This window comes from Lepisosteus oculatus, unplaced genomic scaffold, assembly GCF_040954835.1.
Source record: "Lepisosteus oculatus isolate fLepOcu1 unplaced genomic scaffold, fLepOcu1.hap2 HAP2_SCAFFOLD_52, whole genome shotgun sequence".
In the NCBI taxonomy this organism is placed as follows: Eukaryota; Metazoa; Chordata; class Actinopteri; order Semionotiformes; family Lepisosteidae; genus Lepisosteus; species Lepisosteus oculatus.
The window spans coordinates 572,741-588,552 of NW_027168064.1; the positions used below are offsets into that span (position 1 = coordinate 572,741).

A 15,812-nucleotide genomic window follows, 5' to 3' on the forward strand; every position below is an offset into this window, starting at 1 on the left:
ACTGCGAAAATAATTTACTTCGTACACTGTGCAGAGTGCTGTATACTCCTAGTGTTAGATGTGTTTTCGACGTTATATATGCGTTTATTAATGTTTATTTCACAGTGTCGTGCACCTTTTCATTGCTCTCGCTTTCAGAGCCTCCGCACGGCACACGACTCGACATCAGGAAGCACATTGAAGTGAAAGCAGGGAGCGCTGCGACATGCACTGTGCAGATCCCGCCACACTAAGAGGTATATAAGCGTCAAAGGCAAGTCATTCCGAGTTGGTCGTTTGTGTTTTCCGTTCAGACGCGAAATGCTGAAATGATCTCTCGGCTCCTCGGTTGTCATTTCTGCTCCGTAAAGTAATCACAGCACGAGTCGGCTTCCAGCACGGTGGGTCGGGACACAATGCCGGGGGTCGGAGAGCGATGTCTTCCTCGTTAGTACAGGACCTGTCACCTGTCCCCACCTGTCACGCGGGAGACCGGGGTACATCAGGACGCGCATTGAAGTGAAAGCAGGATGCGCTGCGACATGCACTGTGCAGATCCCGCCACACTAAGAGGTGAGTGGGTCTGTTCGATCACAGCACTAGGCGAATCCCCAATCCCCTTTTGTGCGTGGCGACAGAAGAAGTCTGGTCTGTTTCCGCCCAGTTTCGATCCGGGGATCTTTCGCGTGTTAGGCAAACGTGATAGCCGCTACACCACGGAAACCTGCAGGGACTGCTGCTGCTTGCGTTTCGGGCTGAGAAAGGGACGCGTCACTTTAGGCAGGGGGCGCTGGAGAGAGGAACAAAGGGCGCGATGAAACAAAACACCGAAACCCGGGATCTTTAGATCTTCAGTCTAACGCTCTCCCAGCTGAGCTATTTCGGCGGTGCACAGAGCCCACAGCCACCTGCTCCAGCCTTCCTGTGTTGCGGCATGAGCGCACCAAGAGTAGCGGGAGAGTGTTGCAGGAACGTCACTCAGAAGGAAAGCCACCCAGGTGCGTCCTCTGAGCTCTGTCCAGCGCATCTTCCTCGCATGGACTCCTGCCTGCGACGGGCAGGAAACAATTAGCAAGAACAGAACAACACCCCATGGGTGTCTCATGACCACACCTTAGGTTGTGACACGTGCAGGTGTGAGGGGTTGCCGGGCTACTTTGGAGCAGAGCTTGGGCGGAGGGAGGGCGGGAAAGCAGACAAAGAGGTGACACCTCAAGGTCTGCACGATCACAGCTCTCCGCCGCCCCAGGCTTCCGCTCGATAAGCTGCTGGACACACCCGCCCCTCCTCACACAGACCGTGGAAAAGCCCCCGAGTCGGAGGGCTCTCTCTTCCTCCCAGGAGCTCTTGGACACGACGCACAGACAGGGTGCGGGCAGCCGCCGCCTGCAAACACGGCTCCAGGCAGGACTCCACTCAGTAGGAGCCGCAGAGCAGAGGAGATGGGGGCAGCTTAGCTCCTGTGCAGAGACCTGAGCTGCTGTTGCTGCAGACGCTGTCTTTTCTGCACTCGGGGTAGGAGTGAATGTTGAGTTGCCCTTAGAAATGAAGCAGAGTACTTCAACGGCACGGGTGTGTGTGTGTGCGTGCGCCCTGGTGATTCTGGGAGACAGATCGAACCTGGGCTAAAAGAGAGGAGGCTTAGCCCTCTTCCATTTGCTACTTCAAAGTTGTACAACCCATTTGTATCTGCTAGGCGGCGCAGTTGTCGTGCACAAAGAACGCTTTGAAAAGCGTCCAAAGCAAGTCATTCCGAGTTGGTCGTTTGTGTTTTCCGTTCAGACGCGAAATGCTGAAATGATCTCTCGGCTCCTCGGTTGTCATTTCTGCTCCGTAAAGGAATCACAGCACGCGTCGGATTCCAGCATGCTGGGTCGGGACACGATGCCGGGGGTCGGAGCGTGTGATGTCTTCCTCGTTAGTATAGTGGCAAGTATCCCCGCCTGTCACGCGGGAGACCGGGGTTCGATTCCCCGACGGGGAGTAGCTTTTCTTTTACCTCCTTAGAGAAAGGACTGCCTTTCACTTCTCTGTTTTCTAACACAGCGTCGTGCACCTTTTCATTGCTCTCGCTTTCAGAGCCTCCGCACGGCACACGACTCGACATCAGGAAGCACATTGAAGTGAAAGCAGGGAGCGCTGCGACATGCACTGTGCAGATCCCGCCACACTAAGAGGTGAGTGGGTCTGTTCGATGCACAAAGAACGCTTTGATAAGCGTCAAAGGCAAATCATTCCGAGTTGGTCGTTTGTGTTTTCCGTTCAGACGCGAAATGCTGAAATGATCTCTCGGCTCCTCGGTTGTCATTTCTGCTCCGTAAAGGAATCACAGCACGAGTCGGCTTCCAGCACGGTGGGTCGGGACACGATGCCGGGGGTCGGAGAGAGTGATGTCTTCCTCGTTAGTATAGGACCTGTCACCTGTCCCCACCTGTCACGCGGGAGACCGGGGTACATCAGGACGCGCATTGAAGTGAAAGCAGGATGCGCTGCGACATGCACTGTGCAGATCCCGCCACACTAAGAGGTGAGTGGGTCTGTTCGATCACTAGGCGAATCCCCAATCCCCAATCCCATTTTGTGCGTGGCGACAGAAGAAGTCTGGTCTGTTTCCGCCCGGTTTCGATCCGGGGACCTTTCGCGTGTGAGGCGAACGTGATAACCACTACACTACGGAAACTGTGGTCAGATGTGCCCAGCGGCCCAGCGCTGAGCTTCGCCAATGCGATTCAGCTGCTTCCAGTGCCTTTATTGGGGTGCGCTGATGGACCGTGCTCTCTCTCCAGAGACCAGCACGCCTGTCATGGACGGAGCAGGAAAGACGGCGCCACATTCTACAGCCCTCTCCACGCAATCGACGAAATCGGGCTACTGAAGTGGAGAAAATCGCCTCTCCAGAAAGTGCAAATATCATCTTGGAGAGTATAAATCCTATTGCCGAAGGTCAGCCCTGTCTACCAGAGTGACCCTCCCACCTCCTGCAGCGATGGTCAGCTCGTCTCACACGCGAGAAGTTTCGGCTGGAAACAAGCGCCCCCTCTTCTCGCACGTTTTGCACGTTGAGTAGTTTTAATGTGGCTCCTTCGTACACACTGCTGATCTTTTGGAAAGCAGGAGGCAAAATTGACACGTTTCCATAACGGGAGTCGAACCCGGGCCGCCTGGGTGAAAACCAGGAATCCTAACCGCTAGACCATATGGGAGTGCACAACCCTGCTGTTCCGGGCATCATGCAAGCAAACTACATAAATATGAGAAAACACGCAAGAGAGTTGTCACTCAGAGTGTCGAAGGGTCGATGTATACTGGGACTCAGTTGAAATGCAACGTCAGGACTTTTCCGAATTATGTCACACGAAGAGAGCACAGCCTTTTCCGCCCTGCCACGTGTGTATCAGTAACTCGCCGTGATTGTATAGTGGTCAGTACTTTGCGTTGTGGCCGCAACAACCCTGGTTCAAATCCGGGTCACGGCAGAATAGGGGCGTCTGCTTTTACTACTTGCATGAATGAAGGCAAAAAAAAGCCAATCGATGTGAACAAACGGCGCTTTACAGAGGAGTACTGCCTGACTGGATCGTTGATGAACGACAGAGGCCACTCCGACCTCTTCTCGGGTTTCTTCAATGACTTACTAAGGATCTTCTTCACATTCGCCCATGCATGGGAAGCCAGTTACACCAAAGCAAACGCAGGAAAGTGCATTTCATGCAGAGACCAGGAGGGACCTGTTTACACCAAGAGTGGTCGGAGTATGGAACAATGCGCCAAGCCCTGTTTCTGGAGTCGATTCTTGATTAGATCTTGGGCTCACTAAGAGGCCCCCGCTGGGTACTAATCTTTCTGTTGTTCTCGCAGGTGTTGCGCTGCTTTTGAGCCGACAGAGCTCGTCTTGGTCTGTCGGGACAGCCCAATTGCAAATGATCGGCTCCAGGTACAGAAAAAACGTGCGTTTGGTACAAGAGTGCATGAAGGCACCGGAAATACATTGGGAACAAATGACTGGTGGTTCAAGACCTCTGTGAAGTGCAGGAGCGTGCAAGAAGAGGCTGTTTGCACCCAGTCTCGAACCAGGGACCTTTCGCGTGTTAGGCGAACGTGATAGCCGCTACACTACGGAAACCTGTAGGGACTGCTGCTGGTGTCTCGCTTGCGTTTCGGGCTGAGAAAGGGACGCGTCACTTTAGGCAGAGGGCGCTGGAGAGAGGAACAAAGAGCGCGATGAAACAAAATGCCGAAACCCGGGATCGAGCCAGGGACCTTTAGAACATACTCTCACGAATCGTTAGAATACGTGCGTTTGATCATCAATTGCGTAACAACCACATTCGTTCGACTTGAGCCATCAAGCTCATAGTTTTCAAATCTTGAAAGCTGTCATTGAGCACATCATAGTCTGCAGTACGCCCCATAACTTGCGTACTTCAACAGAAAGAAGAGCAGACAGCTCCATAAATATGCGAGGCGCAGAGAGTGCAAGGCGAGCCGCACACGTTTCGGTGGCTGAGAGAGGGCAGTTTTTGCTTCTGCATTTCCCAGGTAAGGACGCATGACAACAACCGATCGCGGTGCTCATTTACGACATAGTGGTGATGAGTTTTCAGTACGTGTTCTTTTGAACGAGCAATGAGGTTGCTGCCTTGGACAGCTGACTGCACGCTCTCATTGTGCCACGTGATGAGTATTCACCAGGCTCGTTCAGTCATTAGTCACATTCCATCGTTTGCCATAAGCAGATGCTGCAAGGTGATGTGGATATCAGTTCCCAGTCTTGTGGACGAGGACAGAAAGAACACACAAGGGCTCATCCGCGATTTGAACCCAGGACCTCCCACACCCTAAGCGAGAATCATACCCCTAAACCAATGAGCCACGGCAGCACTTTCCATTTTATTCTGTCAGCGAGCTTGAGGACGGGGGAGAGGCGTCATTCGCTCGTCCAGTCAGACCTTCATCAATAAGTCAAGAAAGCCGCAATTACACGACTGCCTTGCAGACGAAGGGCAGTGAACTGCACCCGGTAAGAGGGGAACAAGCGGCACTAGGCGACACCGAGGCATGAGCCCCAGCGAGGGGGGTTAGCTTGCATGGTACAGCGCTCGCTTTGCATGCGAGAGGTAGCGGGATCATTTCCCACGTCCTCCAGGTGTGTGCTTAGAGCTTGATGTGCCGAAAGGTGTCCTTTAGCCTGTGGTCACGGAGAGCGTCATGCATCTGTCAATCATTTCGCAGCCACGCCCCCTCTTCATCTTCTCTCTGCCTTAAGCGTCTCCGCCACTCTCTCTTGACATTTCATGTCAGCATGTCAGAAGTCCGAGTGACGTTTTTAAAGGCTGAGTGAGGGCACGATGCTGAAGCAGAGAGGCCACTTCAGTCAGAGAGACTTGTGCTAGGTGAGATCTGAAAAACAGACTTGCAACAGAAACAGACCAAAAAAGTATCGGTGAGATCAAAAGGCAAATGCAACATCCAGCAGAGGGCGTCTAAAGATTAGGGAACGGGCGACTGAAATCCATGAGGCAAACTTTCCGGCTGTGTACTGCAGCTGGCCTCGTTGGCGTAGTTGGTAGCACGTCAGTCTCATCATCTGAAGGTCCTGAGTTTGATCCTCACACGGGGCAGGGCTGCTTCCTCTCTTGCTCTTTTCAAACACTTGCGGCAACTGTTCGCTCATAACCACGTCTGGAATGCGTGACCTTTACACGGGGGAGAAGCAACGCCGCATCCCTTTTCTAAAGAACATTCACATTCAGAAATAAGTCAAGAAATTTGCCATTACTTTCGCTCGCGCTGCTGTCAGCCTGCCCATGTTGCCAAAGAAAGATTCACTCGGCGTCAACATGACAGAACAGCGATCACTTGAAAACACTATTCCACACTCCGTAAGCAAGAACTTCAGTGTTTGCAGTCACCCGATATGCCGATAGTCAAAGGAGCACAAAACACGAAGCGTCAAAAGACAAGATGAGTTGATGGAAAGAGCGTTGAATTGATGAGCACAAAAGTTCAGCTCGTACAATAGGCAACGAAGGTCCCGGCGTCATCATCGCACTTGAAAGGACTGCCTTGCAGACTAAGGGCAGTGGGAGGTTGCTGTTTTGAGATGGAGGCATTGGGATGGTGGGCCGAGATCTATTCTTCTTAAGGAATTCTTCATCGTGAAAGATCGGTCCACAGGTCATCCAAAGAACTTACAAATATTTTTGGACTCAGGGAATCACGTGCTTCCGGAAGGGAGTGAAGTGCTCAAACACATGACATGCCCCCTTGATCTCACATGCACAATTCTGCTGCAACATGCACAGCTACCGTCCACACCAGGCAGTGGGGCTTCAGCAGAATTTGCTACGCCACCTGCAATTACATATCCAGCTGCACACATATACATGGCCCCTCTGTCCTTTTCAGGATCTCAAAAAAAAGCATAGCGTGGTTTTCCTGTAACCTGATTGACCGCATCTCCCTCAGAATGTGCCCCGTTGCATTCATTGCTGAAGCAGGACGGAGGCTAACGGGCATGCCAGAACAGTTAGGCTCAGCGATCTCTCCAAAATATTGTGGTTGTAGTGGAAGAAATATGGTTTAAATTGTACCTTGGTATTTCAAACTCTCTCTAGAATGTTATCCATTTCTATTTTATTTTGACAGGAACTGGCTAATGACACTAGATGAAAAGAGAAGAAAGAAAACACAACGTTTCGGCCGTGGAGCCTTCTTCAGGTGTGAGGGCTCCACGGCTGAAATGTTGTGTTTTCTTTCTTCTCTTTTAAGCATGGAATAGACCTATTACTTGTTCCTTTGCAGCCTACGCATGCTGACACAGCTCCCCACCTGAACTGCTAATGATGCCTGGTAGTTTGTGGTACTTGGGTATTGTCTTATGTTTGCTCAAACTGCATATGTGTGATTGCATATTTTTGGGTATTTTCATATGTCAATATTTAATTCACTGACATTCCTGTATGCTTGGAAGAAAGGTAGATTGGATTTGGCACAGGACGCCTGCCCATATTTGTTGATCATTGTTGGGCTGGAAAAACAATGATAAAAAGTGTATGAAAAAAGCTCTCTCCAATATTTCCCTTCTCTTCGCCATGGTTACACTGCCCGTTCTTTCCGTCTTTGGTCCTTCTACAAAGATTCCAGGGCTCTTTTTCCACCATAATATCAGAATATTTTTTTCTCTTTTAAAGGCTGTAGGTGGGGTGTGATGGACTGTACCACTATCATAGAAGATTTTTTCAGGACACATCGCAGTTCCATAGTAGAATTTATCAATAGTAGAATTCCATAGGACATTATTTACCAACATATTACCCAGTGTGAGACTCTGCCAGTAAACCTCAGAGCATTGAGTTCTCCACTGATAAAGATGGCTGTCTGAAGTCATGAAATCCACTGCTGGGATGCCTGAGAGACAGTAATTGAATCTTGGCTGGAATTAGGCTTTCTATTAGTGTTGATCTTTGGGAATTATGTGGTAAAAAGGGAAAACTCCTTTACTTTAGTCACTTTGAATGTTCAAATGTACAGAACCTGCAAAACTAAGCAATGAAAAAAATCCATCACCACTCTCATGATAGCATAACTCATAGTCTCTGCTGTTATGTAACAATACACACTTTCAATTTTCTTATCGCCTGTCTCCAGAGAGAATGTTGTTAGTGCTGATGACCTTGAATAAGACCTTGTTGACTCTGTAAAACAATCTTCCTCTGCTTAGATTTTCACTCAGATTGATTTTGTTCTCAGATTATTCCTGGCAGGACTGAGTTTCTAGGAAATGAAAAGTGAAAGAAAAAGTACAGAAGATCAGCCCTTGAATATACAACATTGTGCAGTGAGATTGTTAAATGTATTAGCTGCTATCCTGTGCTAGAGCCTGTCGTGGTAAGCAGTGGATGACAGGATCTAGCACAGATACTAATGAAACACTGTTAATGAAAGATAAAACACTTGAGTCTTATTTTAGTTTTCCATTTCCCTTTCATTTGTGATGTACTGTACAACAGGCCACAGAACATGCACAAAAACAGATATGCACACATTCACACCAGGCAATGACAGTCTGCCCAGTCAGAATCTGAGCTGAGGTATCAGAATTCTGAATTCCCTGAATTCTGTCATGGATCATCCACAATAAGGGCAATGTTTGAACACGAGGATCCCCAGGAGAGAGCCTAGTAACATAAATCTTGGAGCAAAAGCAGATGATTAACTTCATAGTTTGTGTGGTTGAGCCAAAGTTGAGCATGAGGATATGTGAGTCACCATTCTTAGAAATGGATCCAACTTCAGACAGGCGTCAAAAGTAAGAGTATACAGTGCTGGGGCAATGACACTTCAATGATCAGAAGGATAACAAGAGTTTTAATGCATTGAAATTGATTTTCTGGTGATGCACACTGTCATGGAACTATTAATTTTTTAAGGATCACTTACTGACGTCAGACAGCTGCCAATTCTCCAGACTGGAAGGATGAACAGTTTATCCCCCTAGGTACCATATTTCCATATTTCGAAGCATTGGAATAATACATGTCATACAGCAACATAAAAACAGGAAGACAAGTATCACAGCCCCTATAATCGGTGTTAGTAACTTAAAAGAAAAACATTCCCCCTGGCCCAAACAGTGATTCTAACCAGGAGAGAAAAGCCGGTGTATCTTTTATGCCTCTCTCTTTATTCACCTTGTCTTTTAGTTCTTTTAAATGCTGAATAGCGAGCGTAAGATTTCCGTAATCATAGTCATTAGCTGGAATATATGTACAACAGGAGTCTCCTACTAAAGCATAGACTCCTCCAGATGCTGCATTTTGAAGGTCCAGCACGAACCTGTTCTGAAGTGCCATTAATCTAACTCCCCTTAATTCTTGTTTGATAGCGTCTAAGCCTTCTAACATGATATTAATAAAAGAGTACATTTCATAAAAAGTCGCATGGGTGAGGCTGTAGAATGAGGCATTAAAGCACATATATAACAAGATGCATTAAATTTCTTTAACTTTACAGTATGATTTATAAATTTATACCACAAATTACTCATATCCCCCTCATTATCAGTTTCATTCAGCCAGTTTGTATACAAAGAGGCTTCGTGTTTAGATTCTTCCTCTTTTGGGGTGGTGACAGGCTTCTACATAAAAAGGAAAAAGGCTGTGCACATCAGTCCCAAGCAGGTTATCCCCATCTGTCCTTGTGGAGACATCACTCCTGCGCTTTGTTCAGTTCGTTTGTGACCTTTTTACAGTGGGAAGCATGAATCCAGGGCACCATTTCTGTGACCTTCACAGCAGTGGCAGTGGTCAGCAGCACCTGGTACAGCCCCCTCCACCTGAGTGAACACCATTTCTTTTTCCTGAAGTCTTTCACCAGAATCCAGTCTCCTTATTCACTCATTAGTTCTTACAGCACAGGTAAATCCCTGTGGGCTGGAGCCCAGCATAATCCTAGGCTTTTTTGGTCAACATTGGTCAACAGATTGGTCAACAACTGGGTAATAACTCTTAGAAAAATCTACACATTGTTCCCCTGCCTCAGCTGTGACGTTTTGTAGAACAATACTAGCTGAAGTTGTAAAATTTCTCTTTGTTCCGTTCCTGCAAAACATCTTATTATGAACAAACAAACCACAATAATCATTTGCATCTAGGGGAATCACTCCCAAGGGTAACCCCCCTTAAAGCTATATTGTTCTACCCATCAGGTTCTGCCACTAGATAAGAGAATCTTTCCCATGAAATCATTTTTTGACCTTCATGATCCCTTCAGGGCGTACAATTAGCACAGAAGCAGCAGCTTTAGTCCACATGTTTTTCAAACAGGATATTAACGATATGATCATAACGAATAATACCAGACCCACAAATATGTATTGAACCAGAGACCCTCTCCATGTTCCTAGCACAGACTGTAGCCATGCACCAATACCCCAATCATCTGGATTGCAGGATTTACGAAGAAAATTATTTTCGCAGTAATTAATTTATTATATTTACTATATTTATTATACAAGTGTAAATTAATTACTGCGAAAATAATTTACTTCGTACACTGTGCAGAGTGCCGTATACTCCTAGTTGCGGCACACACGATACATACAGTAAAAAGCCTCAGGCACTGTGTTAGATGTGTTTTCGACGTTATATATGCGTTTATTAATGTCGTCGATTTTACGGTTGCAATTCGACGTTGATTATACGTCGAGGCGACGTATATATACGTATAGCCGTATTTTCGCCGTGAATATACGTATATGCGACGAATCAATGCCCACTGGGTAAACTCTTGAGCAAACTCTGAACCAGCTCTAAGGAAACTAATCCGATTAGACGTTACTTTGACTCATCTTTTTACGCTCAGTGCTGGATTGCTCAAACTCCAGCTAGGGTTAGGGTTAGCATTCCCACGCTACTTAGACACTTTGTTTACGCTCAGTGCTGGATTTTGGGAACTTCAGGACGAGTGGGAATTTTCTCCTATCTGTCAATTCTGTTTTGTTTTGGAGACTCTTGGGTGCCTATGTTGTACAGTGCAGCGTGAAGGAAACATTTTCCAAAACTGTGTCAGCTCAAAAGTTGTAAGAAAACCTCTCCAGCTGCTTTAACTCTCTTCATTTTTGTCATTTAATGTGACACTCGATGTATAACTGGAGCCTCACATATGCAAATGGTGAGGCTCCAGTTCGACACCACTTTACAGTATCTGACAAAAGCATGGCAGACTGTGCCATGACCGGCAGATAACTTCTGCTTATTTTTACCATATTAAACATTGGAAATCCAACCACCTGCATTTGTGACACTTGATTTTGACTCCACCTAAGACACTCTTAAATCTTCAAACACTTTTCTCTTCTCCCGCAACACTCTTGTCTGTCGGCACTATGTGGCAGCGTTGCATGACAACCCATCTCACCACGGAAAGGAACCTAACAGCTTTGGTAAGAGAGGAGAAAAGAACATGGCCCGTACGGGGACCGAACCCATGACCTTGGCGTTATTAGCACCACGCTCTAACCAACTGAGCTAACCGGCCTCACGACAGTGGTCCTCTCTGTGCTGCAAAAAATCGAACTCAGGGAATTTCTTTTGCCCTCCTTTGAATAGAAAGCCGTGTAATTCAGTGTACGGGCTTTCTCGTGCAGTTTCATGGTTCTTGTAACCCAAATCCTACACTGGCCTGAAGTGTCCCCCCATTTCACAGCATTTTTCAGCTGATTTAAAATGTACCTAAAGGAGAAGCATTATTGAAGACCATCAATTACCAAGAGCTTTTGTCAAAGGTTTTGGTGGTCATTTTTAATGACCACAGAGCACTATGACCTCGGTTTTACATCTCAGCCGAAAGACAGCGCCCTTTTACAACACAGCGTCTCCGTCACTATGCTGGGACATTGGGACCCGCACAGACCTCAGGGTGAGCGCCCCCCCGCCGGCACCATTAACACCGCTTCCAGCTGGAAGCTTTGTTTTTCCCTGTAGCTTACCCTCATCCGGGTACTGACCTGGCTCACACCTGCTTAGCTTCAGTGGGTTTTCAGTTGCGAGTTGCAAGGGGATGCAAGTGATGGAGCCGCTCGCTGCAAAAGCCACTGCATTGGCCGGGAATCAAACCCAAGCCTCCCGCGTGGCAGGCAAGAATTCTACCACTGAAACACCAATGCTCAGTGTCTGGGCCTTCAAAAAAGACGCTTTTTTGGTGCTCTGTGCAAAAAGCGTCGACATATGCTTCCAGCTGCAAAATGCCATTCGCGGATGCTGAAGAATTTATTTCAAGGCAGCGGGTACAAGCGATTGGGCGTTTTAAAACCACCAGGAACAGCAAAGAGGCGCGCTTCTTTGCTTGCGCCGGAACACACCGACTGGAGGCGGACAACGTAGTCGGCAGGATTCGAACATGCGCGGGGAGACCCCAATGGATTTCTAGTCCATCGCCTTAACCACTCGGCCACGACTACAGCAAGCCCTGCTGCCGCTGCGTTCTTGCTACAATCTTACCTGGATCGCAAGGCGCCGGCGGAAGCCTATTTCAAAGTCGTTCTCCGTTTCAATAAAACATTTCCAAAATACAAGCCTTGCAGACAGACACGCCTCAGAGGACTTAAGGGTGGCTTCATGTCGGAATGATAAAGTCTCCCCGTCCGGACATGAAAATGCCACTTTGTTACACACAAAAAAAGAATCAACAACAGAGAAATGCCCACAAGCATTTGAAAAGCCGCACCACGTCGCACTTGAAATAGCTCTTACATTAGTGGTAGACGCAGGAATCGCCTTTTTATTTACGCTCTTACCAACGCGATGGAAAGCAAAACAAAGCAAAGCAGAGCAAAACAAAACGAACAAACGAAAACCCTCACGTCCCGCACTTGCATATAACGCCGTTACGTGCCCAAGCGGTATTGTATGTCATCCTAGCACTGCACGCCGGTGCGTATGGTATATGGGAACGAGCACACGCCACGAATCGTCTCGAATCACTCCCGACAGCTGTAAGGTGCCTTGAAGCGTGCACCCCCAACATTCTTCTTTGCTCATCTGTGAAAGGTAAACTCTTGAGCAAACTCTGAACCAGCTCTAAGGAAACTAATCCGATTAGATGTTACTTTGACTCATCATTTAAGGGATCCTTGTTAATTGGAGAAATCAATGATTTCGAATGAATTCTGTATGCGTTAAAAGACAGCTATACACAGAAAACATGCAGGACACTGCTCATGATGTTTCCCGAGCCGAAACACAGTGCGTTTTTCCAAGCCATCTGACCAAGCCTGCCCCCTGAAAACTGCAGGAGATCGTGTAAAGACGTTCAAGTTTGTAACTACTGCACGCACAGGAAGCAGAATAAATTCCTCTATTCAAACTGTCAAAGGTTTGCTTTGCGAACGCTGCAGGACATCGCACAATCTCTTTTGAACAGGGACAAACGATTTCTTATGGGGCGCAGTAAGTACAGACGTTTAAAAAGCTCCACTCATGCCAATGATGCAGCATGAAGAAGCGCAACCTAAAGTTTGCATTCCTAGCACTGTTGCAACCTAGCACTGTTGCATTCCCCGCATCAGTAGCTAAGAGAATATAATTTACGACTCTTGTTAATGCAGTTTCAGAAACCAGACTGAAATTTCTCAAGTATATTATTTGAATCCATTTGATGTTGGGCAACAACTATTCTTTCAAGACTTTTAGATTGAAATGGGACCTTTGAGACAGGCCTGTAGTTGTTAAGAACTTGTGGATCCAAATTTGACTTCTTAAGGAGCGGTCTAAGAACCACTACCTTAAATTGATCATGTACGACGCCTGACGCAAGCGATGCATTCATCATACTAATTATAGGTCCTGCCAGTCCTTCGAGGGAATCTTTGACTAGCTGAGTGGGGATGGGATCTAGCAAACAGGTGGTTTACTTTGTCTTACGTCTGTGTTCATGAGTCCACCATAAGAAGAAATCTGAACAGGAGTGGTGATCATGCGAGGTCACCACGGAGGAAACCACTGCTCTCCCCCAAAAAAAAACCACCACTGCCCCTCTCAAGTTTGCTAAAGACGACATGGATGTTCCACAACTCATGGAACAATGTTCTGTGGACAGACGTGACAAAAGTTGAACTTGTTGGTAAATATGCACAGTGTTATGTTTGGAGATAACAAAACACCGCATACCAACTCCAAAACCTCATCCCACCTGGGAAGCATGGCGGAGGCTGTACGGCTTGCAATCATCGAGGGACCGATGAATTCCGAGATGTATCAGGAAATTCTACAGCAGAATGTCAGGGTGTCTGCCTGTGATCTAAAACTCAAAAGACGCTGGGTCTTGCAACATGACAAAAACAAAGGAGTACATCAACAACAGAGTGGCTGAAACAGAAGAAATTCCGTATGTTGGGATGGCCAAGTAAGAGTCCTGACACACACGCTTTCACTCATATGAGCTACACGGCTACCAAGATGATCTCAGGTGCGCCGAGCTGGTACGGAACATATTGAACTGATCGACGGCGAATTGTCTCTCAGACAGGCTTTTCACCTCTAAGCTCCCTGACTGACAGTGATCAGCTAGGTAGTAAAACAGTCAGCTGCTTCTAAGCCTTAAACAGCTGCATCTCGGCGCTTCCACGGAGAGATGATTTGAAAGCCGAACATCGCCCATTGGGAACACCTTACTATCACTAGTTTAAGAGACTCTTAAGGTCTTGCAGAGGTGCCTGTCTAATAGCATGCGCTTTGCAAGCTATAGGTGTTTAGGCTGAGGCAGAATGCCTGTTAACAAAATGTTTTTCTAAAGGGGCCTCGCACTCTTTTCCAAGCAATGGTCACCATCCCCACCGAGTGTCACAATGTAGTCATGTCCTAGGACATCACCTGTTAGTCTCCATTTGTCTGCCACCAACACTTTAGGTTACGGGGCCACAACCGCACCCCGGAGACCAGAGGAGCCGTTGGCGTTCTGGCGGCGCAGATTGGGCTGAAGGTGGGGCGCTTGAATCTCGCTGTTGGAGGCCGTCTGAAACTGACCCAAGCCTTTCCCTTGAATTAAATGTAAATAAGAAATGAACCCCAGATGCACATGGAATCAATCACGTGTTTCCTTTGAGCCGTTTCAGAGACTGCTCCAGAGTTTACCTTGCACAGATGCGCAAAGATTAATGATGGGGGTGCACGCTTCCAGGCGTCTTACAACTGTAGGGACTGATTAGAGACAATTCGTAGCTTGTGCTCATTTCCCTCTATTCCCCGTGTTGCAGTGGTAGGATGACTTAAATTCCTGCTTCGACACGTAACGGGATTATAATCAAGTGCAGGAGCTGAGGGCTTTAGTTTTGTTTCGTTTTCCATGGCGTTCGTAAGTGCGCAAATCAAAGGCAATTCCTGCGTCTAACACGAATGCTTTTGAAAGTGCAGTGTGGTGCAGCTTGTAAAATCCTTGTCCACATTTTTGGTTCGTTGATGTTTTTTCTGTCTGCCAAAGTTGCATTTTGACATCCGGACTGGGGGACTTTATCATTTGAACGTGAAGCCAGCCTTAAACCCTCTGAGGCGTGTCTGTCTGCCGGCACGAATCTTGTGAAAGGTATTTTTTTTAACGGAGAGCAACTTTAAAAAGGTTTCCGCAGCCACCTCGCAGTCCGTGTTTGATTATAGGAGGAATGCGGCGGCGGGGAGCCCGCATTTGTCGTGCTCGAGTGGTTAAGGCGATGGGCTCGAAATGCGTTGGGGCTTCCCCGCGCAGGTTCGAAACCTGCCGACTCCGGCGTCTGCCGCACGTCACCTTGTGCCTGCGCGGCAGAGGCGGAGTGCCGCTTCTCCTTTCCTGGTACTATAAAAACGCTAAATCGCTTGGCCCCGCTGCCATGGAAAGCAATTCTTCAGATAACCACACATTTTGCGTTCGCACCTCTGGTGCTCTACTTATGCCTTTGAAAACCTAATGAATAAAGCTGTAAGAACCGACACGATGTGTAGGTGCTCTTAAAGCACGCAGTAAAGAACTGTTAACAGCAAGGGTTTCAGTGGGTTAACTGAGGAGAAGGCGTGATCGCTAATTGTTGACTTTTTATTTGGTGTTAGAAACACTCTTACTGTGCATGACGTGCAACAAATGTAACCACAGAAATTGCATCACGCTTTCATGTATGCTATTGCACACACCAACGTTGCCTAGATAGAAAACCGAAATAGCCGTGGGTTTGCTTGCTGGTCTGAAGGATCTCTCTTCGAATCTCTATCATTTGTCAATGGAAGTAAAAGGCGCTGCAATCTGATACGTTCAGAATCAAACCCGCAGCTGTTGTTCGACTTTATTTCTTGACTAATTACAACTGA

General features: G+C 47.4%; 4 non-coding genes across 4 annotated transcripts; 2 read left to right on the forward strand and 2 right to left on the reverse strand.

Annotated features, from left to right (window-relative positions):
• The first annotated feature begins 1,891 nt into the window (after window positions 1-1,891).
• Window positions 1,892-1,963, forward strand: trnad-guc (transfer RNA aspartic acid (anticodon GUC)). Its single transcript has one exon. It is a non-coding gene; the product is annotated as a tRNA-Asp (tRNA).
• Window positions 1,964-2,586: 623 nt separating this feature from the next.
• trnav-cac (transfer RNA valine (anticodon CAC)) lies at window positions 2,587-2,659 on the reverse strand. Its single transcript has one exon. It is a non-coding gene; the product is annotated as a tRNA-Val (tRNA).
• A 451-nt stretch (window positions 2,660-3,110) lies between these two features.
• On the reverse strand, window positions 3,111-3,182 carry trnae-uuc (transfer RNA glutamic acid (anticodon UUC)). The gene has a single exon. It is a non-coding gene; the product is annotated as a tRNA-Glu (tRNA).
• Window positions 3,183-3,383: 201 nt separating this feature from the next.
• Window positions 3,384-3,455, forward strand: trnah-gug (transfer RNA histidin (anticodon GUG)). Its single transcript has one exon. It is a non-coding gene; the product is annotated as a tRNA-His (tRNA).
• Window positions 3,456-15,812: the final 12,357 nt, after the last annotated feature.